Genomic DNA, 15,955 nt, shown 5'->3' with positions numbered 1-15,955 from the left:
CACAGAGCATTAAAATGACTCTATTCAAGGCTGCAACCAGCTACCGTGTTTTCTGATATGTTGTACTATTTTTAGTTTTCATCTTAGCTGACTTCTGTTTGAGGTGTTTGATGATCCTGTTTTCCTGAAGATGATCTGCTCGACTCTTGGCTTTGTTGACACTATGATCTCCTGGGTTTTGCATCTCTCGCTGCTTTCTAGTCTCCTGAGTTCATCTGCCTATCCTAACGTGTGCTCTCCAGGATTCTGTCCTAGGTTCTCTGCTCTCACTCCTGTACACTGCAGAGTGATCACACACTGAGGAAGTCAGAGTGTCTCCTTCATTAGTTCAACAAAACGAATTTGGAATTTTGCTAGCTACTGGGGTTGAGGGGGAGGGGGTGCGGTCCAGAGATAAAGACACTGATCCTGCCCTCAGGGTGCCCATAGTCTACTGAGGGAGACAGAACTTTAAGAGAAGATTGTTGACAGTATAGCAGTGAGTGGTGGGAGAAGGTTGGATCATAAAGGGGCTTAGCAGATTGGTGAGGAGTTTTGAATTAATCTTGAGAGCAAAGGAAAATCAGTCAAAGATTTTATGTAATGAAGTGACATAGTTAGATTTGCATTTTAGAAAGATCATCCTGGAAATGATGGGGAGAAGATTAGAGAGTGACAAGATTGGAGAGAGAAAATTAGTGGGAAGTTCCTGCAGCAAACCAACAAGTTATGATTTAGGTCTGAAACAGGGCAATGGCAGAAAGAGCTCGAGATGAGGCAAAGGATTAGATGGAGAAGCAATGGCTCACTCCTGTAATTCCAGTGATGCAGGAGAATCTCTTAAACCCAAGAGTAGAGGGAGCAGTGAGACTGGGTGGCGAAGTGAGACCCTGTCTCTCTCTCTTTAAAAAAAAAAAAAAGAGAGAGAGAATGAGACAGAGGTCAATTTATTGGGATTTGGTTCTCATTTGAATATGAGACGTAAAGCTATGAGAAAGAGGAGAAACAAGTTTTAAGGGAAAAAGGATGAGTTCAGTTTTGAGTTTAAGGTATCTGTGAATCCTTTAGAGTAGGATTATTCAATTTAGGCACTATTGACATTTTGTGCCAGATCATTCTTTGTTGCAAGGGGTTGTCTTGTTCATTGCAGAATGTTTAGCGGCAGCCCTGGCCTCGACCCAGTACATGCCAGTAGTACCCTACCCCCAGTTATAAAAATATAAAATGTCTCCCTCCAGACATTGCCAACTGTTCCCTGGGGGACAAAATCACTTCCAGTTGAGAATCAGTGATTTAGATAGGGGTTGCTCCCATGGCTTCAGCTGCCACGCATATGCTAATGATACTCGTATTTGCATCTCAGCCCACACCTTCTCCAGAGCTCTAGACTCGTGTAATAAACAGCTTACCAGACATTTCCAGATTGGCTGGACAGGATGAGGGCCAATTCAGTTCAGGGTGATATTTACATTCCATCTGTACGAATTCTATTCAGAATCTCATTCAAGGTGCCAGTTCTTTAAATCCATAAGCGGTACAAACTGTTGTCAAGTTCCTGTATGTATAGAGAAGTTTCTCTTTAAGAACAAAAAAAAAAAAGATGAGAAAAAAAAGATTTTATTTTTATTTTGGGGATTTCTTTTTTTCCTGGGAGTAATGGCTCCTTTGTAGCTAAATAGGTACGTATTTCAGGACCATAGGGAAATCTATGAATTCAGAAATGGACCGTTCAATTACGTGACATTAGTCAGATAATAGGTTGTCCTAAATTTATGGATTTAAATGTGTCAAGAAGAATCCATTCTCTCTGTGGAGGACAAAGCTAATGTTTTTTCCCTTCGTTTTACTTCTCCCAATAATAAGATGAACATATGTTTATAATAGAAATTTTTGAAACATAAAAAGGATAAATAAAAATTTATAATTATTTTTGACTCAATCATTCAAATGTAATCTATAGTTGTGTATATTTATTATATATTTGTTACAAATTAGAATCATGTTGGATATATAGTTTTGTTTCCTAGCCTTTTAAATATTATGTTACAAAGATCTTACAACTGCATAAATTATAATTATAGTTAGCCATTCTTATTGAATAGTTTTCAATATCTCAGTAGTATTAATAATACTGCACAAAACATCCTCATACCAAATCTTTGATAACATCTCTGTTTATTTCCTCAAGCTGGAGTCCTAGAGGGGTATAAAATGTTTCTAGCTCCCTGACATGTTGTCATATTGCATCCCAGAATAACTGTACCACTTTACACACCCACAAGAATATATAAGAGGATTCTCCTACCCCATTTTTATTTCTGATTTCTTACTCTGTTACTCCATTCTTATCTTTATTATCAAGGGCTTTTTTTTGGTTGTTTTTTTAAAAAAATCATTGCCTATCTGATATGCATAATTTTTTTTTTCACCTTAAGTTGAGCAATAAGGTTTGTACTATTAGTCTTTTTTTTTCTTTTTTCCTTTTTTTTTTTTTTTCTTGTTTTTGAGACAGAGCCTCACTCTGTCACCAGGCTGGAGTGCAGTGGCCCGATCTTGGCTCACTGCAACCTCTGCCTCCTGAGTTCAAGTGATTCTCCTGCCTCAGCCTCCCAAGTAGCTGGGATTGCAGGCACGCACCACCTCACTTAGCTAATTTTTGTATTTTAGTAGAGACGGGGTTTCACCATGTTGGCCAGGATGGTCTCGATCTCCTGACCTTGTGATCTGCCCGCCTCGGCCTCCCAAAGTGTTGGGATTACAGGCATGAGCCACCACGCTCAGCAGCTATTAGGCATTTTTAAGGGGTGCACTGTGCATCATTACAGAGGGAAGGAAAGCACTCAGGCTGAATTGCTACTCAGGGAAGCCCAGACCTGGTCACCTTGAGGAAGGCTGTGAAGGGGGTTCCCAGCACCCCCTCCCTTATACCTGGTTGCCTCCCATAACCATCCCGCCTTGGGGGCCCCATCTCTTTTATGCTTTTTACTCTCGATCCTATTTTGCTCTCATGAAAGGATTGAATAGATATGGGTAAGGCTAAATTCCTTAACCATTGATGCACATTTAAATTTTGGTTTTGTTTGTTTTACTCACAAATACAATGATATGTTTCTTCTACCATACAGGGTCCTGCAGATCTTTGAGCATTAAGACAAAACCTCTGTCCTGAAAGACTTCGTGAGCTGGTCCTGAGAGACTGTGGCCAATGCCAGTGTGTTATCAATTTCTGAAATCCGAACTTCAGAATGAAGGGAAGGGGGTCAAAAGCCTGCCTCAGGGTGTCAGGCAAACCTGAATATGAGAGCTGTGAGTTTGTTTTGTTGTTTAGTTGATTGGGGCTGTGGTTGTGGGCATGGTGGTGTAACACATTATTTCTTCTGGTCTACCTTTGCTCCCTTCCCTCCCTAAGTTACAGAAATAACACATGCTTGTTTGAACGTGCATTTGCTACAACAAGCATGTGGTTTTTTTGTATCTTAAAATAATACCAAAGGAAATAAAAGTTTTTCCCTTACCCCATCATTATCCCTCCAAGGTAACCATGTTAACAGACTGGTATGTGACCCTCCACACCTTTTCTCACACTTACACAACACATACCAACAAAAGTACATAGCTGGGGCTGGGCGTGGTGGGTCACGCCTGTAATCCCAGCACTTTGGGAGGCCAAGATGGGCAGATCACGAGGTCGGGACATCGAGACCATCCTGGCCAACATGGTGAAACCCCATCTCTATTAAAAATACAAAAGACTTGTATTTTTTTGTATTTTGTATTTGTGGTGGTGCACACTTGTATTCCCAGCTACTTGGGAGGCTAAGGAAGGAGAATCTCTTTAACCTGGGAGGCAGACGTTGCAGTGAGCCAAGATCGCTCTGCACTCCAACCTGGGCAACCTGGCAAGACTCCGTCTCAAAAGAAAAAAAAAAAAAGTATGTAGCTGGAACTCTGCATTCATTTTCCTTTTACTATTATGCCTATTGTGATTGCTGTGATTACTATTATGCTCATTACTCTCCAGCTTGTTTTGCTAACTTAGCAATACATCATGTACATCATTTTAAGTCAATGCACACAGACTTATTCCTCCTCCCTTTTAAAAATAACAACTCTTAATTGAAGAAAGTAATAAATGCACATGATACAAAGTCAAACACTACGAGAGAATACAGTGAAATATTTGTTTGCCTCCCAACCCAGACTCTCAGTACCCTCCCCAAAGGGAACTATGTCGAGTAACAAGACGTGGAGAAGGATTTTTTCCTTTCTCCCTGGAAGTGGAACATAGGGCCCAGTGCTAAGGACGGAGAGGCACAATGACTTTGTATTCTAAAGAGTCCTGCCGGCCGGGCGTGGTGGCTCAAGCCTGTAATCCCAGCACTTTGGGAGGCCGAGACGGGTGGATCACGAGGTCAGGAGATCGAGACCATCCTGGCTAACACGGTGAAACCCCGTCTCTACTAAAAAAAAAAAAAAAAAACAAAAAACTAGCCGGGCGAGGTGGCGGGCGCCTGTAGTCCTAGCTACTCGGGAGGCTGAGGCAGGAGAATGGCGTGAACCCGGGAGGCAGAGCTTGCAGTGAGCTGAGATCCGGCCACTGCACTTCAGCCTGGGCGACAGAGCGAGACTCCATCTCAAAAAAAAAAAAAAAAAAGAGTCCTGCCAACATTTGGGACTGGACACCTTCCCCAGAGTTTAGTAAATCAGGCAGAATTGCCTTCCGACCACTAGCAAGCACCCCATCTAAAACTCCATAGTATATAAGGAGCCTGGGGAGGTGAGAGAGGAAACGAGCCCATTACTTTGATTGTAGGTCTCAAGAGGAGAGAAAAGACATTTTTCTCATGCAAGCTACCCCTCTCATCCCCAAAGCCAAGTGAACGGGGACGGTCCCAAGGGAAGCACAGGACTTGGATCTAGCAGCGGCACAGCCATTTCCCCAAGCTCCGCAAGGTGCTCGAGTTACCTGTTAGTCAGGGGCATATTCTGTTGCATGCAGGCAAACTAGAGTCCTGTCGCTGTTCCCTCCAGAGGGCAACCCCAGCAGCAAAGGCTGTGGGATGTGCCACAGGAGGCAGGAGCAGGGCAGCGAAAAGAGGGCCAGCAAGAGCCGGGTGGTCCACTCAGGAAACTGTGCAGAGAAGGGCCTCTGACAAACTTGGGCCTACAGCCCTTGTGGAGCTCACATTTGCACAGTGGCCACACAGAGAGTAGTGAGGACTATAATTTAGCTGTTAGGTTGGTGCCAAAGTAATTGTGGTTTTGTGATTGCTTTCAATAAATAGCAAAAACCTCAATTACTTTTGCACCAACCTAATAGAAATTGTGACAAGTAACCGGAAAGGGAAAGAATCATAATTGTGCCCAGGTAAATAAGGAGACTTTTGTTCTTTGCCCCAAGCATCCTCTCTGTACCCAGCAAGGAGGCTCTGGGGCAAAAGCTGTCAGGTGGAATGGCACCAGGGGCTAGCGTGAAGTTGGGAAATCTGGTGGTGGGGGTCTCACAATGACAGGGTACCATTCCTAGGGTTTAATGGTCAGGCGCCAGGGATAATAGACAACCTTCAGTGCCTAAGTGAAGCCTCATTATAAAACTTGTCCTACGCAGTTATTCAGTGTTCTTGTGCACAGTCATGTGAGGGAGAAACCTGCACATTATTATCTGAGCCTAGGACCTATGTTTTAAGTAGAAATGTATTTTTATTTTATTTATTTTATATATTTATTTTATAATTGCATTTTAATATTTATCTGTGTATAAATATTAAATATACCTACAAAAATTGTTTGCAATGTTCTAATATGCACTGAATTTTATTCTGCGGTGGCTACAGGTCGTGATTTAACATGACCCTTTTCCAGCAACCTTCGACTTTCAGCTAGGGGGTATGAAACACATCATGGCATTTCTGCCATATTTTTGGGATTTCACTGGATTTGTGAAAGGGTCTCAATAAGTCGTGTAGATTTTGAACAGGCAGGTATGGTTGAGTCTCTGTTTTGGGTCACAGATCGTATTTTCTTCCTGCTCTTAACGGTGCATACTAAGGAGAAGGAAAGGGGGTCGTTGCTTGTGAGGAACCTGAAATATGTCAAAGATGATGCTGGGCAGCTAGCTTGGAGTCCTGATGATGGCTAGTTGTCTGAGCTAGATGTCCTTATCCATATTTGATTGGCATTAAAACAATAAAACTAAGGAAACGGAGGCTTTCACTAACATCAAACTAACCTTGCTGGATTATACTTCTTTTCTTACTCCTGCTTTTCCACTCACATTTTAAATTTCAAATGTTTTTATTTTCTTTTTACGTAAAGTCACCACTTTTTCTTAGAATGGCATCCCTTGTCTTTTGTGGTTGCCTATATCTCTAAAATCTGGTTTCCTTTGTCACAATCTTACTTTAGCTTTGGATGTCTTTCTCTTTTGATTTTCACATGTAATTACCCACTTGATAATTATTCCACAATGGCTCTTGAATTTAACCTTCTCTTCACAACAATCAAGTCCCTAGTTACTTTACATGCATATATGGGTAGGTTATTTATGCCCTGGAAGCCTAGGTGTTCCCATTAGTAAAACAGAAATAACAGTTCTTATACTTAGTAATCACCCAACAAAGGCTACCCAGGAGGCCATTATGGAGAACAGAATTTACAACCAGTATGAACCTTTTTTCCCAATCCCCTCCTTTGCAGCCACTGAAGAAAGGGCTCTATTCTGACATCAGTTGGTATAGTGCATATTCCAATTCTGGCACTAACCACCTGGAGTTGGCACAGACCCCACCAGTTAAAGGGCATTGGTTCAAAGCAAAACAGCCCTCACTTCAGACTGTCTACAAATCCAGAGGGTGGTAGGTCTCACCATAATCCACTAAAATGACTGATGTAACTCAGGAAAGTGCAGGAACAGCCAAATGAAGAGATACATAGGGTGACATCTTGGAGGGTTCCAAATGTAGAGATTCTACACTCTCTGCCATTCCTGCATTCTGGTGTGTTCAGGTGTTCATCAACCAGGAAGTTCCACTGAGCTTTCGCATCCAGAGTTTTTTGGAGTTTTGGCCACATGAGTGAGATCCATTTCCAATCCCCCTCCCCTTCCTGAAGGTCAGGAGGCTGCGCTGATGTCATATGGTTCAAAGCCTCAACTCTTTAATCACATGGTTGATCTTTCTAGAATGATCAGCATCCATCCTGAAGCTATCTAGGGTTCCACCATGAATCACCTCATTAGCACAAACTGAAGAGTGTTCTCAAAGGCTCATGAATAATAAAGAGACTCCTATTTGTGCCAGGAACCCAGGACAAAGACCAGACAAATTATTGATTATATGACAGGCTTCAAAGCAGAGTTTGAAAACCACTGACCAATAGGGCAAACTCAAACTTCTAAATATAAAACAGACTAAATGGATTCTAAGTTCCATAGGAAACTGTCTTATTTACTATGGTTCCCCCAGTGAATAGTGCAGTACAGGGCATATAGCAGGCACTCAATAATATTGTATGGAACAATTTCCTTAAATTCAATCATATGTTGTCTAGGACCCTTTTCCTAGTTACTGTGAGCACCAATACCTATTTTCCCCTCCCTATATCTAATCTAGGCTCCTGGAGGCCTCTGTATATTCTGACTAAAGATTTGGTAAATGCTCATAAACAAAGTAATCCTTCTTTATGAATAATCACAATGCATGATGCCCAAAGAATGATTTACTTAACATGTTGCAGTAGTTTGAAAAAAAAAAACAGATATCACACACAATTTGGTCATAACACAAATAGTTCACAATGACGAATTTAGAAAATCATTTATCATTAAATTTTAGGGTCCCTTGTGTCATAGAGAAAAGGCTATAAAGGTTGAATCAGTAGTTTAGAAACACAGTTAAGAGTCATCTGTGTTCTCAGAGGTAGATTTACATTTTAATAGCAGATACATTTGCTAACATTTCTATTTCTCCAGTGATGGTCACTGTGTTTGGCATGACGTCATATTAGATAATAAGGAACTACACTCTTTCTTTTCCTCCCTCTTGCCTCCCACTCTCAACTAAAAATATAAATGACTGTTTATTATAACCATTTGGTTCTAAGAAAAAGATCTCTTCATAGCATACTGCCCACATCCATGACTATTTCCTCTTTGCCACCTATTTTGGTTCTGTGTTGCCCGGGCCTGCCACTTCCTATTTCTTCTCTGATCTCTATTTACCATATTGTGTTTTGAAAATTACCACTAATTAGTACTAATAGTTACCTACGGTATCAAGCATCATCTCTAACACCTGGATCTATAGCCATAAAGTAAGTGACAAGCCTAGTACGTGACAAAAAGGAACAGAAAGTGACAGAAAATGACTAAAATTTAAGTACAAAAGAAACTAATAACCACCTCACATGCATTAGGAAAGGCTGTTATTAAAAAAAAAAAAAAAACAGAAAATAACAAATGTTGGTGAGGATGTGGAGAAATTAGAACCCTTGCACACTGATGGTAAGAATGTAAAATGGTGCAGCTGCTATTGAAAACAGTATGGTGCATTCCTAAAAAAGTTAAAAATAGTATTACCATACGATACAGCAATTCTACTTCTGCGTATATACCCAAAAGAATTAAAAGCAGAAGCTAAAAGAGATATTTGTACACCCATGTTCATAGCAGCATTATTCACAATAGCCAAAAGGTTTGTAACCCAAGTGTCCATCAACATATGAATGGATAAACAAATTGCAGTGTGCACATAAGTGAAACATTATTCAGCCTTAAAAAGGAAGGAAATTCTGACATGTGCTACAACATGGAATAATCTTGAGGACACTATGTTAAGTGAAATAAGCCAGTCACAAAAGGACAAATACTGTATGATTTAATTTATATGATGTGATGGTCAATTTTATGTGTCAAGGTGACTGGGCTATGGGGCACCCAGATATTTGGTCAAACGTTATTCTAGGTGTGCCTGTGCAGATGTTTTTGGATGAGATTAACATGTGAATCCGCAGAATGAGTAAAGCAGATGGCCCTTCCTAATGTGGGTGGGCCTCATCCACTCAGCTGAAGGCCTGAATAGAACAGAAAGGCTCACTCTCCCTCCACTAAGAGGAAGCTTCTCCTGCCTGGCTGCTTCAGCTGGGACAGCACATTTTTCCTGCCTTCAGATTTGAAGGGGTCTGGAGCCTGCTGACTTTCAGACTGGAACTTACAACACTGGCTTTCTTGGGTCTCCAGTTTGTTAAGTGCAGATCTCAGAACTTGTCAGCCTCCATAACTGTGTGAGCCAATACTTTCTAAGTCTCTCTCTCTCTCTCTGAAATCACATTCTCTTGATTCTGTTTCTCTGGAGAACCCTGACTCTGGAGAAACCCTGTTTCTCTGGAGAGCCCTAATATATTTGAGTAATCAGAGTAATCAAATTTGTAGAGACAAATTGTAGAATGGTGGAGGGCAGGGGCTGGGAGTGGGATGAATGGGGAATTCTTATTTAATAGGCACAGAGTTTCTGCTTTGCAAGATGAAAAGAGTTCTCTGGTTGGAGGGTAGTATGGTAGCACAACAATGTGTAAGCACTTAATGCCACTAAACTGTACATTTGAAAATGGTTAAGGTAGTAATTTTTTTATTGTATGTACTGTACCATAATTTTTTAAAAATATAAAAACAACTATCTTACATATTAAACATACTAAAGTTAGCTGTGATGACAATAAGCAAATGTAACAGCATAACTGTCTTTGTATTATCATCAACCTCATTATCTATGATGTGTGTTATGAAAGATGGTACTGGTGGGAGTAATGGCGGTCATCATCACCCCCCTTTGCTAATTTCTCAAGGTTTTTTTAAGAATGTAGAAAAAAAGAAATTCATTTAAGAAATACTTAATGAGTACTTACTCTGCCAGGCAGTGTGTGAAGCACTCTGGATACAGTGCTCAGCGAGACCATCCTTCTGAAGCTTAGGCTCCACTGAATGGGACAGACAATAAAAGGTAAACCCAAAGTACTTATAGCTTGTGACAAGGGAAATGCTGAGGTATGACACTGAGAAAGAATCAGTTATGGAAGTATTAGGAAAAGACCATTTCAAGCAGAGGGAACAGCAAGGATAATAGTACAATAATCCCTGAACTACTTAAGAAAGTGATACTTACATGAAGTTGCAGACTTTGAAGTGTGCCGAGTGAAGGGAATTTCCTCAAGCTTATAGAGTAATGAAATAGGAGACGCCATGTTTCCATCTATAAAATAAGAGACTAATAATTTTTAACAATTATTTTGAGGATAAATACATGGATCAAGGAAATTAATTCCTAAAATAAATGGATTACTTATTGAAAACTTGAACATGAGTTTTTATCAATTAACCAAATATACTATGGCTTGACAATTTTAATGGAATCTTATAGATCATTCTTTTTTAAAAAAGGAATTTCCAGGCCAGGCGCAGTGGCTCACTCCTGTAATCCCAGCACTTTGGGAGGCCGAGGCAGGCAGATCACCTGAGGTCAGGAGTTCGAGACCAGCCTGGCCAACATAGTGAAGCCCTGTCTCTACTAAAAATACAAAAACTAGCCGGGTGTGGTGGCAGGCACCTTTAGTCCCAGCTACTTGGGAGGCGGAGGCAGGAGAATTGCTTGAACCTGGGAGGCAGAGGTTGCAGTGAGCCAAGATCGTGCCACCGCATTCCAGCCTGGGTGACAGAGTAAGACTCCATCTTAAAAATAAATAAATAAATAGATAAATAAATAAATAAATAAATAAGGAATTTCTAAAAAGCCTCTAAATTATCTTCTTGAAAACTCATATGTGGTGAGATGGATTTGTTGTTGTGGTCCTCAGACCAAACTCAGTATTAGAACAATTAACATAACAGGTATTATATCAGAATTAAAAGGTGGCCCTGGGAAAATGGGTCCCAGAATGCTGGAGAGCATGAACCAGAGACACTCAGGCCAACTCTGTTCTCCTTTGCTGGCCTTTGCTGATGCAGGAGTGAAGCCAAAGATCCAAAGAGCCCGATATTATAAATATTTCTTCGTAAATAATAGCACAGGCCTTGAAAATTATATAATGCAAATTATAATGCTACAAGAATTGAGCTTTCCTTACTAGGTAAGACCATACCTTGAGTGGACAGTAGTGCTGGAAGCACGTGTTCCCATTAAGGACTTAGCAAAGAGGGTAAGGGAAATACACATGTGTGGCCACCTTGCTTCCACCAAGATTTTTTCTTCTTTGTTAATAAGTTGGGAACTTGATGTAACTTATAGCTATAATCTACAGCCCACCCTATTTTTACATATATAAAGAGGCATTATGAAGTGATCAATACCAAGGACAGCCATATCTCTGAGTCAAGCAACTCCTACCAAGGCTTCATGGGTAAGAGATGGCATCAGTCAGAATTCTTGGAATTATGAGCAACAGAAAGTTATGACAAACTTACTTGTATACATTAAGTCAGGATTTATTTACTCATGATGTTCACAGCAATGTTTCAGATTGGGGTGATTCACAGTTCAAAGTATAGCACCAGGACATTTTGTTTCCCTTGGTCTCAATCATTTGTTTTGCCTTTCTCTTGTCTCAGTCAGGCTTTTCTCACATTAAAGCCAAGATGGCCCTGGCAGTTCTGGACTTATGTGGGGGCTATAAGCACCCATAACCTTAGTAAGAAAGAGTCCCTGCACCAGGAATTTCCAGGCCAGGCGCGGTGGCTCACTCCTGTAATCCCAGCACTTTGGGAGGCCGAGGCAGGCATATCATCTGAGGTCAGGAGTTCGAGACCAGCCTGGCCAACATAGTGAAGCCCTGTCTCTACTAAAAATACAAAAACCATATCCATCTCTGACAAAGCTTTCTGATTGGTGCTGGGTCAAGCACTATGAGGCCAATTACATGCTGAACCTGTGTGCCTGGTGAGGTGGAGTTAGGTGATGGACAGCCTCACTTGGTATGCAATATACAGGTGTTACTTGCATCAGAGAAGGAGAAGGAGTGGTCTGGCAGACAGATATGACAGAATATCTAGCAAAGAGAGAAACATAGACATTGCTCCTTTGGAGGTAAAGGGATGGAATACCAATGTGCGCTTTTATACACTTCATATGTAATGAAAAATGCTTATCAAGGTTTCTAAACACCTCTCAAACACTGAATTTACATTTAATGCTGATTCAAAATATTTTAAATTATGGAGTTGCCTAACTTCTAAAGATTGGTTACTTGAATTGTAAACATTTCCTGAATACCTACTGTGTGCCAGGTGTTTTGCTAGACACTTTACATCTGTTATTGAAGGCTCACAACACTCTATTAAAAGTACTATCATATCTTTTTTTTTTGAGACAGGGTCTCACTCTGTTGCCAGGCAGGAGTGTGGTGGAGCGATCTTGGCTCACTGCAACCTCGACTCCCTGGTTCAAGTGATTCTCCTGCCTCAGCCTCCCGAGTAGCTGGGATTACAGGTACGTGCCACCATGCCCAGCTAATTTTTGTATTTTTAGTAGAGACAGGGTTTCACCATGTTGGCCAGGATGGTCTCAATCTCCTGATCTCGTGATCCACCCGCCTCGGCCTCCTAAAGTGCTGGGATTACAGGAGTGAGCCACCGAGCCTGGCCGTATCTGTTTTACAGATGAAAATATTGAGGTGCAGAAAAGGTAGCAATTTGGCTCATGTCCTACAACTAGAAGTGATGAAGTATGATTGAAGCCCGGATTTGCCTGGTTCAAAAGCCCATAGTCTTCTTCGTATTTCTTCCTTACTTAAATCCATTTGCTCACATGGATTTGAGCTGCCTAAGTGTGGTGGAGGGAAAAAGTAATGTAAGTTGGCAACCTACTAGAAAGTGTCAATATTCTTAGTATGCAGAAAGCTCTTAAAATTAGTTAGAAAGATATTTTAAAAATACACAAAGGAGAATTAGATAAATAATAACTAAAAATACAAATTACTTTTGAACTTATGAAAAAATGTTTATCCTTACTGGTAATCAAAGGGATAAAAATAAAAACACCCATCTATCTGGTCAGCCCTTTCTCTTTCTCCAAACCAGTCCCGCTAGCCCCTGTCTCCCACCTGTCTTCTCCAGCTCTGCAGCAGGCATACATCAAATGAAAGAGACTGGGAATGGTGGCTCATGCCTGTAATCCTAGCACTTTGGGAGGCAGAGGCAGGGAGATCACCTGAGCCCAGGAGTTTAAGACCAGCCTGGGAAACATAGTGAAACCTTGTCACTACAAAAAACACAAAAATTAGCCAGGCATGGTGGTACATGCCTGTAGTCCCAGCTACTAGGGAGGCTGAGGTGGGAGGATCGCTTGAGCCCAGGAGGTAGCGGCTGCAATGAGGTGTAATCATGCTACTGCACTCTAGCCTGGGCGACAGAGCCGGATCCTGTCTCAAAAAAAATGGAAAAAAGAGCAATAAGAGGTCAATCTTGGAGTACCAAAGAAACAATGATTTTCATTTTTTTTTTTTGTTTTTTGAGACAGAGTTTTACTCTTGTTGCCCAAGTTGGAGTGCAATGGGGCGATCTCAGATCACTGCAATCTCCGCCTCCTGGGTTCAAGCAATTCTCCTGCCTCAGCCTCCCAAGTAGCTGGGATTACAGGTGCACACCACCACACCAGGCTAATTTTTTGTATTTTTAGTAGAAATGGGGTTTCTCCATGTTAGCCAGGCTGGTCTTGGACTCCTGACCTCAGGTGATCTGCCTGCCTCGGCCTTCCAAAGTGCTGGGATTACAGGCGTGAGTCACTGTGCCTAGTCATGATTTTCCTTTTTCCCTCCCTCCCTATAAAGAACAGTTGTCCAGCTTCGTGACTGAAATGTGTGGCACATGGGTGATTTCATATAGGTATTACTAAAGATGAAAATTCTTGGGCCCTTTCAGACCTATTGACTCAGAATCTCTGGGTGGAGGGACGAACGAAACCCTATAATCTGCATTTTAATAAGTTCTGCAGGTAATTGGGATGCACACAAAAGTCTGGGAACTACTGGTATGAACCTTTGATTTCTTAGCTGGTGTAGACAGTGGAGGAGTGGAGCACCCACCTTTTTTTCAGTCAGACATAGCATGGAAGGATTATTAGTTGCATTTTTCATCAAGTTACATTAATGTGGTATGTAAAAAATACTCTTTCCAAACTCTGGAAAGAGCCTGACAGTCAATACTAGCTTTTGGTGGTGTGATTTTTTGTTTGTTTGTTTTGTTTTTTTTGAGACAGAGTCTCACTCTGTTGCCCAGGCTGGAATGCAGTGGCATGATCTCAGCTCACTGCAACCTCTGCCTCCCGGGTTCAAGCGATTCTCCTGCCCCTGCCTCCTGAGTAGCTGGGATTACAGCCACCCACCATCATGCCTGGCTAATTTTTGTATTTTTAGTAGAGACAGGGTTTCGCCATGTTGGCCAGGCTGGTCTCAAACTCCTGACCTCAGGTGATCCACCCGTCTCGGCCTCCCAAAGTGCTGGGATTATAGGTGTGAGCCACTGTGCCCGGCTGGTAGCTTATTTTTTTAATAAGCATATGATCAGATATTTTAGTAAGAGTTTGAGAGACTTTACACAGATTATGATGAACATCTTTTAAAACAAAACACCTTTGGTTCATCTTTAAAAACACTGTGAAGGTCCATTCTTTCCCATTCAGTCTCATTGCCATCAGCACTGTTCATCATTTCAAGTAGAGACTATTTTTACTGCCACGTAGCTAGCACTTGGTGCTTCCTGTCTTCCTAATTCAATTCACAGTATGTCACCACCTAAAACACAATAAAAAGTCCAGTAGCTGCCCAGTTTGCTCATCGGATGAAGTCCAACTTCATCCAGCTACTCAAGACTCTTCACTCTGTAACCTTCTCCTCCTGCTCTGCCAACACCTTCTACTACTTTCTAAAGATGAACCTCCTCATCCGGCTGGTCTCATGGCCCCTGCAACTTAACTCAGTCAGGACTCCAAGTCTCTACTTAGGCTCTAGTCCCCTCTTCTGTGTTTATCCAGTCCTAAATAGCATTCACAATTAAGCTCAGGTGCTGCCTTTCCTCGGGCTCAAAGTTTTCCTCCCCATTGTAGCTTTGTCATTCTAAAAAACCTTCATATTTCCTGGAGGTTAATGTGCAAACTTCTTCTCTTGGCATACAACATGGCCCCAGATTCTCTTTCTGGTCTTATTCTTTCCTCCCCATTGTAGCTTTGTCGCTCTAAAAAGCCTTCCATTTCCTGGAGGTTAATGTGCAAACTCCTTCTCTTGGCATACAACATGGCCCCAGATTCTCTTTCCAGTCTTATTCTTACAAACTGTTATATATACTTGACCTCTAGACACACTGAATCACTCTCTGGTTCTCAGTCATGCCCTGTACTTTCAGCTGTTTCTTTCTCTCTCTCTGTACATGATCTGTCTGCCAGATTTGACTTGTCTCAGCCTGACAAACTCTTGTATAATATATCCGACAAGAACCATTTCAAACACTACCTTCTCCGTGAAGACTCGCTGACCTCCCCTCCAGGTGCAGCCATCCACTCCACAGTATGTTGAACCTAAATCTCTGACACATGTCTCACTGTATTGCAATTCTTTATTTGTATATTTATCATCCATACCTAATGTAAGCCCATTGATTCACAGTATCTAGCAGGGTACTGTTTATACAGCAGTTACTCAATAAATGTTGTTTTTGGGAGGCTGAGGCAGGAGGATCACTTGAGACCAGGAGCTTGAGACCAGCCTGGGCAACATAACAAGACTCCACTGCTACAAAAACAAAAACACAAAAATTAGCCAGGCACAGTGGTGCATAGCTGTAGTCTCAGCTACTAGGGAGGCTGAAGCAGGAGGATCACTTGAGCCCAGGAATTTGGGGTTGCAGTGTGCTATAATATTGCCACTGCACACCAGCCTGGGCAACAGAATGATACTTTGTCTCTAAAAAAATAAAACTAAGCAAAAGATGTTGTTGAAT

At 41.5% G+C, this 15,955-nt stretch overlaps 1 long non-coding RNA gene across 1 annotated transcript in view; it reads left to right on the top strand.

Annotated features, from left to right (window-relative positions):
• LOC103879196 overlaps positions 1-3,676 on the top strand; it is a 42,860-nt gene extending 39,184 nt beyond the window's left edge. Inside the window, exon 3 of the long non-coding RNA XR_002518325.2 lies at positions 3,105-3,676. This is a non-coding gene — a long non-coding RNA (uncharacterized LOC103879196). The remainder of the gene's footprint in view (positions 1-3,104) is intronic.
• The last annotated feature ends 12,279 nt before the right edge of the window (positions 3,677-15,955 follow it).

Source organism: Papio anubis, chromosome 15 (assembly GCF_008728515.1).
Source record: "Papio anubis isolate 15944 chromosome 15, Panubis1.0, whole genome shotgun sequence".
Taxonomy (NCBI): Eukaryota; Metazoa; Chordata; class Mammalia; order Primates; family Cercopithecidae; genus Papio; species Papio anubis.
Note: the sequence above shows the minus strand (reverse complement) of the source record. Positions and strands in the feature narration are given on the sequence as shown.